The sequence below is a fragment of the Salvelinus fontinalis genome, chromosome 39, assembly GCF_029448725.1.
Source record: "Salvelinus fontinalis isolate EN_2023a chromosome 39, ASM2944872v1, whole genome shotgun sequence".
In the NCBI taxonomy this organism is placed as follows: Eukaryota; Metazoa; Chordata; class Actinopteri; order Salmoniformes; family Salmonidae; genus Salvelinus; species Salvelinus fontinalis.
The window spans coordinates 25,470,289-25,484,731 of record NC_074703.1 but is presented as its reverse complement, the minus strand read 5'-3'; the positions used below and the strand labels follow the sequence as shown (position 1 = coordinate 25,484,731).

At 43.1% G+C, this 14,443-nt stretch overlaps 1 pseudogene; it reads left to right on the top strand.

Moving 5' to 3' along the window:
- The first annotated feature begins 62 nt into the window (after positions 1-62).
- LOC129838563 (conserved oligomeric Golgi complex subunit 5-like) overlaps positions 63-14,443 on the top strand; it is a 102,084-nt pseudogene continuing 87,703 nt past the window's right edge.

The window sequence follows — 14,443 nt, the reverse complement described above, 5'->3', positions numbered from 1 at the left end:
CAATTAACTTTGATACAAATACAGATAATTTGATATTTTATTAAGAATAATAAAATGTTAAGTTTGGTTCATTTCCTGTCGCTGAAATCTACGTCATCGTGTGATGAATTGGCAAACATGGAGGGTAACAGAGAAGCTTCAACGAATTCACTGCTAAAGGATGGTAAAGTGCTATATTTTAACATTTATTTTAAGTACTTTTCTGTCAGTCAGTTTTACTTCACGTAGGTGTATGTTTTGTTTTATTTAGCTAGGTGTATCAGCCCCGTAGTCGTTTAGGAATGAGAGCTACCGAGTTGACTGTGTAGTCCATCATTGACAATTTACAGCAAGGCACCGTAATCGTTTCTGTTTGCAATACTTTTTTTTGCTTGTGATAAAAAAACAAAAGTGTCTTTGGAAATACGTGTGTGGCCATGTTGTTGCTTTACCATGGGTAATAAATAATCCACGAAGTGATTTAGCTAGCTAATCTATTTGTCCTATTTATCCATCTCTACTCCAGAATGCTATGTTGATTTTCTCACAGAGGGCTTTGACATGAAGACGTACACAGCCCAGGCCATCCACCATGCTGTCATCTTCGAACAGCTGGCCAAGCTGGCTCAGGGTATCAGTCAGCTGGACAAGGAGCTCCACAGCCAGGTATACATGACACCTGTCACCTAAAACTGTATCTCATGCATGTGAGACCCTTCGCCCCATATCTTTATCTATTATTAGTTTAATCAGCCAGTCAGTTTGGTCTATACTGATGGCTGGTATGTATACATTTTCTGTAGGAAAGACACTTTTCCTTCATGTGTTGAATGACTTACTGACTGTGGTAAATATTTATCCTGTCAGATGGTAGCCAGGCATGAGGAACTACTTGCTCAAGCTACTGGGATTGAGTCTTTGGAAGGTAACACACATTTAGCACATATTTGTTTTTGTCATCGTGGCACTTTGGTCTTGCTGGAACAGGGGTTCTGAAAGTGGGGTCTGTGGACCCCTCTAGGCTTATGGCCAAGGGTTCCATGGCCAAAAGCCACGGATCCCTGTGTAATACAATACAAGTACCGTGGATACAATGTAATATTATGCATCTAAAATGTATCTTCTTAACCCTGGACAACCTGGGCCTGGGATGCTCCCTGGGAGGCTCACAGGAATATTGGTATCCACAGTACTTCACCAATTGATCACGCTCTCCACAGCCGATGTGAGTAAGACCTTTAAACAGGTCAACATTCACAAGGCCGCAGAGTCAGACGGATTACCAGGATGTGTACTACGAGCATGCGCTGACCAACTGGGCAAGTGTCTTCACTGACTTTTTCAAACTCTCCCTGTCTGAGTCTGTAATACCAACATGTTTCAAGCAGACCACCATAGTCCCTGAAAGATGATTGGAATCTGTGTGGGAAGCTGGACAGGTAGGATGACTGACAATAGTGAAGGTGAACAGGTTGTCAGGTGACAGAGGAATGGATGAGACTGAGGCAGGAATTCCTTTAACCACAAAGTGGTATATTTACTGGTTAGTTTGTCTGTGCTGTATAACAAGAGAAACAGAATAACATGTACCCGATCAAATTCAAATCAGAAAGTCAAATTATAACAATCATTGTCATTATTAACAGAATGAATTAATTCAGCAATAAGGTTCCATAGAAATTCAATATGAAGCAGAATGGAGTCATTTAGGATCATAGCCATGTTAACCATCATGTTAATCCAGAGAAGGATTAATGCAAATAAATTGTTCATTTATTCAACCTATAATCTCCATCAATTTGATGTAAGAATTTATCAATTCAGCAAATCATTACGTTTCATATTTCATCCTTCTAGGTTAGTCTTCATATGTACATGTCATTTCATTACATTTTAACCATATATCAATGTCTGTAGGGCTGTGGTCATTGGCCATTTACATAACACAATAGGGTTTAAGTGTGCCCTCCAAGCCGCGCTCCGCGATAACAACTATAAACAATAACTGATGGCCCCCTCTCCCGATTGCAACAGATAGTTCAGATGAAAGGTAACAGATTTGGTGGAGTTACGTTGATTCATGGACGCACAGAATGTCTGGATTAGACGGAATTGAGGAAGAGAAAGCAGCGAGGTTGGGCGGTGGCGATGTCCTCCTTTTACTGATTTGAGATCTGTCGGACATTTCCACCTGATCTAATTAAAGCGCCCCTGGCCCAGCTGAGCAAGTGGCCAAAGGATGATTCCACCAACTCCATGGGCCTTTCTACAGTCCCTGTGCCCAAGAACACTAAGGTAACCTGCCTAAATGACTACTGAACTGTAACACTCACATCTGTAGTCATGAAATGCTTGGAAAGGCTGGTCATGGCTCACATCAACACCATTAACCCAGAAACCTGGACCCACTCTAATTTGCATATATCACCAACAGATCCACAGATGATGCAATCTCTATTGCACTCCACACTGCCCTTTTTTGATTCAATGTTTTATTTTTTTCACCTTTATTTAACTTGGTAAGCTAGTTGAGAACAAGTTCTCATTTACAACTGCGACCTGGCCAAGATAAAGCAAAGCAGTGAGACAGAAACAACAACACATAGTTGCACATGGAATAAACACACCTGAACAAAAGGAACACCTATGTGAGAATGCTATTCATTGACTACAGCTCAGCTTTTAACACCATAGTGGCCTCCAAGCTCATCACTAAGCTAAGGAACCTGGGACTACACACCTCCCTCTGCAACTGAATCCTGGACTTGCTGACGGGCTGCCCCCAGGTGGTAAGAGTAAGCAACAACACATCCGCCACACTGATCCTCAACACGGGGGCCCCTCAGGGGTGCGTGCTCAGTCCCTTCCTGTACTCCCTGATCATTCACCGTGATTAAGTTTGCTGATGAGACAGTCAATAGGGAGGTCAGAGACCTGACCGTGTGGTGCAAGGACAACAACCTCTCCCTCAATGTGATTTAAGACAAAGGAGATGATCGTGGACTACAGGAAAAGGAGGACCGAGCACGACCTCATTCTCATCGATGGGGCTGTAGTGGAGCAGGTTGAGAGCTTCAAGTTCCTTGGTGTCCACACCAACAAACTAACATGGTCCAAGCACACCAGGACAGTCATGAAGAGGGCACGAGAAAGCCTATTCCCCCTCAGGAGACTGAAAAGATTTGGCATGGGTCCTCAGATCCTCAAAAGGTTTTACAGCTGCACCATCGAGAGCATCCTGACCGGTCGTATCACTGCCTGGTACGGCAATTGCTTAGCCTCTGACCGCAAGGCACTACAGAGGGTAGTGCGTATGGCCCAGTACATCACCGGGGCTAAGCTTCCTGCCACCAATGACATCTATACCAGGCGGTGTCAAAGGAAGGCCCTAAAAATTGTCAAAGACTCCAGCCACCCTAGTCATAGACTGTTCTCTCTGCTACCGCACAGCAAGCGGTATCAGAGCACCAAGTCTACTTCCAAGAGGCTTCTTAACAGCTTCTACCCCCCAAGACAAGACTCCTGAACAGCTAATCAAATGGCTACCCAGACTATTTGCATTTCCTCCCCACCCCCTTCAATGCTGCTGCTACTCTTTGTTATTATCTATGCACAGTCACTTTAATAACTCTACCTACATGTACATGTTACCTCAATTACCTTGACACCTGTGCCCCGGCACATTGACTCTGTACTGGTACCCCCTGTATATAGCCCCACTATTGTTATTTACTGCTTCTCGTTAATTATTTGTTATTCGTATCTCTTACTTTTTAAAGTTATTTTCTTTAAACTGCATTGTTGGGCTTGTAAGTAAGCATTTCACTGTAATACCTGTTGTATTTGGCGCATGTGACAAATACAATTTGATTATATACAGTATATTTTTTACATAAATGCACTGTAATTGAAGTTTAAAATGTCAATGTTGTCTCTCTGCTTTGTGTAGAATTGATGTATATTAGCTTTAAAGCTGCAACAACAAAAAATCTCTGTGCCCCATGACAAAATGTGTAGAATTGCAGGAAATTACCCAAGAGGTGGCCCTTTTTAAATGTTATTTTCGCACTGCAGACGTCACGGTAAATCTCCTTGTAGACTATTTATTTGTGTAATGATTATGAGTCTGTCGCTGATGAATTTGCTATCACAAAAGGGGTCCCCAGCCCCAAAAAGTTTGATAACTTCTGTGCTCGAATATATGCTGTCATTGTAGTGCTATAGACATTCCATAGGGGGCGCTGCTGTCACACAATTGGATATAAGCATCAGTGCATCTCAGTATTGAAGTGATTGTGGTATATTTGAACAGAGAATAATGTTTTGTTGCATAAAAGCCAATCATATTGTTGTGTCGATATATTGAGTGAGTTGTTTGTGTGTTGTTTCTCAGGGGTCCTGCAGATGATGCAGACCAGGATCGCTGCTCTGCAGGGTGCTGTGGACAGGTAGGTTAACCACTGATCTAGGACCAGATTCACATACCCCAAATCTCAACCTTAACCATTATGGTGATGAAGAAACATCTTACCCTGTATCAGTGGTTAGGTGCGTTATCTACATACTCCAAGCCTATAAGACCATAACACATCATCACAGGGAATGATGAAGGCAAAATATTACTTTTTTAGTTTTTTTTATTTAACCTTAATTTAACTATGCAAGTCAGTTAAAAACAAATTCTTATTTACAATGACATCCTAACTCGGACGACGCTGGGCCAATTGTGTGCCACTCTACGGTACTCCCAATCACGGCCGGTTGTGCTACAGCCTGGAATCGAACCAGGGTCTGTAGTGACTCCTCTAGCCCTGAGATGCGGTGCCTTAGACCGCTGCACCACTTGTGTTCAGAGATCCGACCTCTAGTAACAGCACTCAACCTATTTATTTTCTCTCGTAGGATAAGGACAAAGATCGTTGACCCCTACAATAAGATTGTAGCCAGGACTGCCCAGCTCGCCAGATTGCAGATTGCTCGCCAGATTCCATCCATCTCCTTGTGATTTGAGAGGCATAATACTATCTGTTGTGTTGATAGTGTTGTATTATTATTATACGGTCTGGGACTGAGGCTCAATAGCAGAGGGAAGATTGCCTCTCTAGTGTTCATTATTATCAGCACTCTGACAGCATCTCTACTTCTGCACTGGACTTGATTTCCATGTTTATTGGAAAGACAACTGAGGTAGAGAAATGGATCGACAGCATTTTCTTGGGTTTTTATTGTGTCTCTGCCCATTTTCAAGATAGGTACTTCAAGTTAGGTGCTGTACATATTGTCAAGGTCGCCTAATGTCTCCCGGACAGTTTCCAGGATCCTCCTGTTTTTAAAATGTAAAGATGACAATAACCCAGAGCCATATAGAGGTCTATATACCTGTATATGGCTCTAGGATGTCCTCTTCTGCCCTGTCAATACAATGTAACTATAGAAGGGGTCGGTGTCTCATGCTGTACTGATATGAGTGCTCTGTACTCAATGGTTTACAGCAAAGATACTGTGTTTTATTGACCGTTAAACAACACAAATATTATATGACCCCTTTTACTCTTGTTGCACATGCCTGCCATTATGGAATCACTCCCCACCACTTTGGAGAAAGGCATATTTATAAAGGTGATTTATGGAACTGCTTTTGGAGGCTGAGCGTTCGTCATTCCAGGACTCCTATCTGTAATGTAAAATGCATCTCTTTTTCTTGGTAAGTCCTCCACTAAATAATACATCTAGGCCAAATTAAAGGTTTACAACATTATCTCAACATTCAAACAGCATTACTTTGATCCTGTTCTCAGATAGCATCTGCAATCTTAACCCGTGACATCACCGTTGTGGTTTTTAATCCACCACGCTATCAGTGCCCCCCCCCCCCCCAACCCGTTTAGAAGAAATCAATAAAAAGCAATCGGGTGTTTTAAAAGGTTGAATTTCTACCCCTGTTAAAATAAGACTTATTCTTGTTAGTAAACTGACCCTGTCCTGTCTAAGGCTGGGTAGCCACGTCTAGATAGAGAGAAATAGACTCTCTAGGTTTACAGGCTCTCAGTCCACACACGCACACTGCCTACACACTGCAGCTCTGTCGTCTGTGGAGTTGAGGGGAAGGCTTTTAAAAAATGGATGGAATATGGCTTCAGTCCGAAAGGTTACTGTGATTCTAACTGGCTCCTTCCTCTCCCATGGCTCTGGCTCTGTGTTCGCTCTGTCTGTCTTCTGATGCTCTCTCAGCTTTGTCATCTGTGTGGAGTGTTATCATTGTTCTGCACCACAGACATGCATCCTGCAGAGAAGATACTAGTAGCAGGCAGGCACACCAGGCTGGTATGGTCTTAGGATGAACACGGGCCTGGTTTGTGAAATGAGAGGGTGCTGTCATTTCTGAATAAAATAATTGCAAAGTTTTATGTTATTTTATATAGGCCGACAGACAGTGGTGCTGTGGGACCCCTCTTTTTCCACTTTTCTCTCCCAGGGACTGTCATGTCCTTGGTTTTAGCCACTCAACTAACATTGAGTGGCTGCTGCCAACATACTGACTCAAATCTCAAGCCACTTTAATAATAAAAAATTGGATGTAATGAATGTATCACTAGTCACTTTAAACAATGCCACTTTATATAATGTTTACATAGCCTAAATTACTCATCTCATATGTACAGTCGTGGCCAAAGGTTTTGAGAAGGAAAATATTAATTTTCTCAAAGTCTGCTGAATGTTATGAAGAGTGATCAGATGAATTGCAATTAATTGCAAAGTCCCTCTTTGCCATGCAAAAGAACTGAATCCCCCCAAAATATTTACACTGCATTTCAGCCCTGCCACAAAAGGACCAGCTGACATCATGTCAGTGATTCTCTCATTAACACAGGTATGAGTGTTGACGAGGACAAGGCTGGAGATCACTCTGTCATGCTGATTGAGTTCGAATAACAGACTGGAAGCTTCAAAAGGAGGGTGGTGCTTGGAATCATTGTTCTTCCTCTGTCAATCATGGTTGCCTGCAAGGAAACATGTGCCGTCATCATTGCTTTGCACAAAAAATGCTTCACAGGCAAGGATATTGCTGCCAGTAAGATTGCACCTAAATCAACCATTTATTGGATCATCAAGAACTTCAAGGAGAGCAGTTCAATTGTTGTGAAGAAGGCATCAGGGCACCCAAGAAAGTCCAGCAAGCGCCAGGACCATCTCCTAAAGTTGATTCAGCTGTGGGATCGGGGCACCACCAGTACAGAGCTTGCTCAGGAATGGCAGCAGGCAGGTGTGAGTGCATCTGCATGCACATTGAGGTGAAGACTTTTGGAGGATCGCCTGGTGTCAAGAAGGGCAGCAAAGAAGCCACTTCTCTCCAGGAAAAACATCAGGTACAGACTGATATTCTGCTAAAGGTACATGGATTGGACTGCTGAGGACTGGGGTAAAGTCATTTTCTCTGATGAATCCCCTTTCCGATTGTTTGGGGCATCCAGAAAAAAGCTTGTCCAGAGAAGACAAGGTGAGCGCTACCATCAGTCCTGTGTAATGCCAACAGTAAAGCATCCTGAGACCATTCATGTGTGTGGGGTTGCTTCTCAGCCAAGGGAGTGGGCTCACTCACAATTCTGCCTAAGAACACAACCATGAATAAAGAATGGTACCAACACATCCTCTGAGAGCAACTTCTCCCAAACATCCAGGAACAGTTTGGTGGAGAACAATGCTTTTTCAAGCATGATGGGGCACCTTGCCATAGGGCAAAAGTGATAACTAATTGGCTCGGGGAACAAAACATTGATATTTTGGGTCCATGGCCAGGAAACTCCCCAGACCTTAATCCCATTGAGAACTTGTGGTCAATCCTCAAGAGGCGGGTGGACAAACAAAACCCCACAAATTCTGACAAACTCCAAGCAGTGATTATGCAAGAATGGGCTGCCATCAGTCAGGATGTGGCCCAGAAGTTAATTGACAGCATGCCAGGGCGTATTTCAGAGGTCTTGAAAAAGAAGGGTCAACACTGCAAATATTGAGTCTTTGCATTAACGTCATGTAATTGTCAATAAAAGCCTTTGACATGTATGAAATGCTTGTAATTATACTTCAGTATTCCATAGTACCATCTGACAAAAATATCTAAAGACACTGAAGTAGCAAACTTTGTGGAAATTCATATTTGTGTCATTCTCAAAACTTACCATCTACTGCATCTTGCCTATGCCGTTCGGCCATCGCTCATCCATATATTTATATGTACATATTCTTATTCATTCTTTTAGACTTGTGTGTAAAAGGTAGTTGTGAAATTGTTAGATTACTTGTTAGATATTACTTCATGGTCGGAACTAGAAGCACAAGCATTTTGCTACACTCGCATTAACATCTGCTAAACATGTGTATGTGACCATTACAATTTGATTTGATTTTAGGTTATGTGTTTGTATTCTGTCCGTCTGTCTGTGTATGTTTCTGTCTGTGTGTGTGTGTGTGTGTGTTTCTGTCTGTCTGGGTCTGAAAGAGACCGGTAATGATCAGACTATAAATCCAGGGGGAATAGGAGAGTGCTTTGTTTATATTTTAGTCTAGTGTTCGCTCACAAAATGGCAGCTTCTCGGCCACGCACAGATAAAGCATTCAGACAGTCACAGAGGCTCAGGGGACAGACCCTGAGGTCTTAGCTGCATCGTTTCCAAAGCCCAAACACACTGCTGACCTCTCTGTGTCCTTCAGCCCCAGACCCAGCTCCACAATGCTGCTAGACACACGGTTACTATTACCACTATTACTATGCCCATGGTTGGCGTCATTGTTACTATATAGGCTACAATAGGAAAATAAATACTTGGAAATGTCAACAGTGATTTTATTAGAGATCATTCCCAATGAGTGATCCTCAATCAATTATGACCAAAAAAAGAGGATCGTTCAATATTAGATTTGACGGTCACTCACATCTTGTCATATAGATTCAGAAAGACTGGTTGAGATGGGGTTCTATTTTGTTTGGTTATATATTTTCCTATTTTTCCCAGGTGGCGTGTGACCTGCTGCGAAAGATCATCAGGATCCTGTACCTGTCCAAGCGTCTGCAGGGCCAGCTCCAGGGGGGAAGCAGGGAGATCACCAAGGCTGCCCAGAGCCTCAGCGAACTGGGTGAGCCACCACTGCCTGTTCACCTCTGATACACTGCACTGTACTACTGACAGGGCTGCTCAAAGCCTCAACGAACTGGGTACTGTAATACTGACATGGTTAACTCACCTCATTTGGGCCTACTGGAAAGAGAGTGTAGATCAGGGATAGGCATCGCTAGTCCTGGAGTGTATTTGGTTTAACCGACCTGGAATGCCAGGTGTCTTGAATTTATGCAATCATTGAAATGATCGATTCGCTCAGTTGATCAGGTATAGTTGGAACAAAATCCTGCAGTACCTGTGGCACTCCAGGAACAGGGTTGCCTACCCCTGGTGTAGACGGGGATGAGATCACCAAGGCTGCCCAGATCAGCCTCAACAAACTGGGTGTGTGACCCTGCTCATTCACTCTAATACTACTGACACTAAGGTGAAACTCCACTCATCTATGCCTACTGTAGAAGGTGTAGGTGGTGCTGAGATCACCAAAGCTACTCGGAGCCTCAAAGAGCTGGGTGATTGACACTGCTTATGTCTCACTATAGCCTCTGCTTAGAACACACTAGGTTGATAAATGCTGACGTACTCTTCACTGATTGGTGTAGTCACTTGAAGGTCACTGTTTTTTTTTAATTTAGTACATTTTATTTAACCTTTATTTATCTAGGCAAGTCGGTTAAGAACAAATGACGGCTTCAATCAAACCAATGATTGACAGACAGACAGACCCCATGTTCAAAGAAACCCAATTTTCCTTGATTATATAAAGAATCAGCACTTTTTAACTACTAATAGTTTGATAACTAGCTTTACTGCAGGAAGTAGATCCCAAACTCATTATTCATTTCTGCTGCACAGGAACAAGATGATATCCCACAGTGCGGATGTCCTGGTATTTACTTTAAGGTGTTTTTGGAGTGCAGTGTTGGCTAAGCAATGCACAGGGCTTGATTAATACCTGACCTATAGGCCAGGCTATATTCTGTAAATATACTACCCTTCTCGCTTTATCTGTGACAACAAATAGCTGTGTTTTCCCCACAAATGGATTTTAAAATGTTATACAATCTGAAACTTTTTTTCTTCTCCTGGAGTCTTTTTTTTCTCCTGGAAAGGGGAGAGAGTCTCGCTGGACACCGCAGCAGGCCCCAGCAAAACAGTCACAGGGGCAGGCAGACACTTTCTTTACAGGAATCATGAGGATAATGCACTTTACTGTTTGACCAAATCATGGTTTTAGCATCCTAAAAAAATAGGGCGTTTTTGAGTGACCATGTAGAATGTGCAGCCCACACCGATGCGACTACTGAAAACAAATCTTACTCGCACAGCCAACTCAAAAATCTCCCGAGCCAACTTTGACTCCCGAGTGGCGCAGAGGTCTAAGGCACTGCATCTCAGTGCTTGAGGCGTCACTGCAGACACCCTGGTTCGAATCTAGGCTGTATCACAACCCGGCCGTGATTGGGAGTCCCATAGGGCGGCGCACAATTAGCCCAGCGTCGTCCGGGTTTGGCAGGTGTAGGCCGTCATTGTAAATAAGAATTTGTTCTTAATTGACTTGCCTAGTTAAATAAAGGTTAAATAAAATAATAAAATAAAAAAGGGTCGCAAAATGCGACTAAATGTTTGTAGTCTGTAGCCCTGTTTCAGGTATTCATGTGGTTGATTACCCCATTCATAGACGCTAACTACTTTAGCGCCTATTGACGATAGTAACTTCTGACCGGAGGAGTTTTGTTAAGAGCCCCAATGCTTACTCTAAACATGAATATACATCACTTGTGGTACTGTTTTGGAAACACAAGGAACGCATGTTTCATATCAACAAGAAGTCATTTTCAAAAGGCAAATTAATACACACCTTTTTTTATAGGGTTTAGGGTTAGTGTTTCCGCACGGCCGTATCTCCATGTTACAGCGCTTGTTCACGGAAGACAGCTAATTAGCACAGGTGGTGGTCTGTCTAGCATGCTCTGAACACCTGTGTGTAAGCTAACTGGGGAGGATGTGTAGTTCGTCAACTGGAGGGCCACAGTGTATGGATCTGTGCAAAACTGCTACAGGAAGTATCTTTTTTTTTTTTTAGATTCTTTCTGAAAGATAAGGGGCATATTAGCATATGTTTTGAAAACCGTTGCGATGGTTGAAGTTTCTAAACGTTAATTCACATTGTTGGAATTGTAGTTTACACGGAGCCAAATGTGGACAAATGTAATGGCTGAAAACCCTACATAAGGAGAAGGGTTTTCGAGAGCTTGGGGTTGACGTGCTTGTGTTCAATAAACTACATTTAGCTAGTTAGCTATAAAGTAATTCAGGGATGCAATTTACCATTCAGTGTATGGATAAGGGATTGTGTATGGTAGGACCACCAGGCCATGGTATAGTCTCTGTATAGATTGCTATTGATTTGGTATGAAATTAACCACGAAATACGATCTTGTTTTTTAATGGTGAGCAGTGTGATTATCTGTGAACGTTTCCCAAATGGCACCCTATTCCCTATGTAGTGCGCTACCTTTGACCAGCTCCCTATTGGAACCCTATGAGATGACACCCTATTTCCAATGTAGTGCACTACATTTGACCAGGGCCCTATTGGAACCCTATGAGAGCCCTATGGGACCTGGTCAAATGTAGTGCACTACATAGGGAATAGGGTGTCATTTGGAAGGCAACTTCAGTTATCACTGATTGTACCAAACGCAAGCCAAGTAGGCTAACAGAGAACAATGATGCGTTCTGTCCCGGTTTTCTACACTTGTGCTGGTGACTCAACATTGAATCTAGTACTCTGTCTGCCAAGTGCAGAGCAAAGCAAATGTGTTTATATGCTGTGGTTGGAGGGACTTTTAACATTAACAGTAGTCTTCATTATACTGCAGTACCTTGACAGGGATTCCAGTGAATTTCTCAGTCTCATTGCATTTAACCAATGCAGGGAAAGAGAGGTGGTAGAGAAAATCAATGTCTCTTTCAGAAATCACATTGTACATATCCTGTTTCTCCATGCATGTGGCTTTTATAAGAGCTAGTACACACACACACACACACACACACACACACACTAGGGCTGTGACGGTCATGGAATTTTGGACGACGGTAATTGGCCAGCCAAATGACCCCTGTCTCTATAATAACTGTTTAAATAGCAAACAAAATATAAATGTTATGCCCATTTTCGCCTCTCCTCCGCTCCTGACTGCATGTGCTGCCATGGAAATATAATGAATAGAACAAGGCGTCCCCATTTAAATCAATGATGGCAGAATAGGTGGATTGGCGGCCCACAGGATCCCATGTGGCTCAGTTGATAGAGAATGGCACTTGAAACGCCAGGATTGTGAGTTTGATTACAACGGGGGACCAAAAATGGGGGGAAAATATCAAAACGTATGCACTCACTTTGGATAAGAGTGTCTGCTAATCGACAGCAACAACAGTACAACAATATTGCGAGTGTACCCTTAGGAGCGAAGCAAAAGCAATAACGTACCTATCGATATGTGCTGTGATTTGTTGATTCAATTCAACTGAAAATATACATTCCATTGCATGAACCAGTTAACATCATTAGCATTAGCATTCTACATTACCATGGAAATGATTGCATCACAATACCAGGCTGCCATTGCGAGTGTACCCATGAGTTTACCAGTCAAGTCGCCAGGGTTACAAGTTCCAAGCCCGTTCTATTCATTCTATTTCTATGTGTGCTGCTGCTGCATTGTCAGGGGTGCTGCTTCGTTTGCTACAACACCTGGCTTTTTTTCAGCAAGGAGCAACAAAGTTTGGTGTTACGAATGCACGTTGTCCTGTCTTCAGTCAGCTGTTCGTTCCAAATTATTTGTATTTGTTTTTATGGTTGTGACAGGTTTTTTTTATTTTCATGACGTCTTCATCCATAACCGTCAGTTATATGGTAATTGTGCCAGCCCTAACACACAAACACACACACACACACACACACACCAAAGAACCACTGACGCCAGGGGCTCAGAGTAAGATATGGCTTTAACACACACACACACAGACACTCCCCCACATATGACTCACAGTCCTCTCTATCACACGAAATAAGATTAGTTTGGTTGTTGACTCAGTTGTAACTTCTCGTCCCGTAGAGCTGATTTGAGTGTGTTCAGTGTTGAGTTCACTTCATGTGGGGTTTCCCAGCTCCGTCAATACCAGAAATTGTTATTGTGGAGGGTTTCAGGACCAATCCTGTCCAATCTGGTTACAACTATACAATTGTTTTTAAGGGTGACTTTTTGGCCTAACTGTACAGTAGCCAATGATCTACTGTACCATGAGACTGGCAAAGCACAACGAATGGCCACCTCGACACATACTGCTGCCTGAACGGTAGACGGAAGCCGATTTGAGTCATTGTTCTCTTGTTGGCATCATGCTGTCTCTCCTCTTCTCCCTCTTTCTTGTCTCTCAAGACACCTCCCTCGTTGTTTTCCCTGTTTTTAGCAAGCTTTTCAACGGAGCCAGAAATCAATCTCCAGCCAGTCATTTTCCGCCCCGGCCGCTCGGTCTTTAGTCCACTCTCAGCCCCCTTTCTTCAACTGCCAGGACATTATAATCGGCCTGAGTTACAGGCCTGATACTGCTGCCGGCCTAATACAATCACACAGTACAGCACAGCACAGCCTAATGTGATTTGGAGTGCTTTCTTCTGTTAGCCTGTAGCACTGGGCAGGTAGTGGAGACGGAGAGAGTGAATAGGAGGAGAAGAAGAGAGGGAGAGGAGGTCAGATGGGGGATGGGTGGTGGTGGAGAAAGAACAAGTGTGAGTAAACGAGGGATGGAGGGACGGAGGAGGGGGGTGACTGGGGGGTGAATGTAATAAAGTGATTGAAGTGGATGCAGTGGCGGGGTGGAGGGGACACCGAGAGAGAAGCCTGCTGTTGTTGAGGAGGGAATCAAAAGCTGCTATTCCCTTTATTTGCATTGATGTTGGACTGTGTAGCGTAGCCATCTATTGTAGGATTGGCTTTAGCTTGGATCGAATTTACGACAACGTTCAATATCTGCTACGTGAATCTGCTACTTATAATGGGAAACAAACTATACTGAACAAAAATCTAAACGCAACATGCAACAATTTCAAATATTTTACTGAGTTACAGTGCATATAAGGAACGAGATCAGGCTGGTGTTTGTGGCCTGAGGAATGTTGTTCAATGGCTGTGCGACGTTGCTGAATATGTCAGGAACTGGAACACTCTTTCGTACACGTCGATCCAGAGCATCCCAAACTTGCTCATTGGGTGACATGTCTGGTGAGTATGCAGGCCATGGAAGAACTGGGACATGTTCAGCTTCCAGGAATTGTGTAC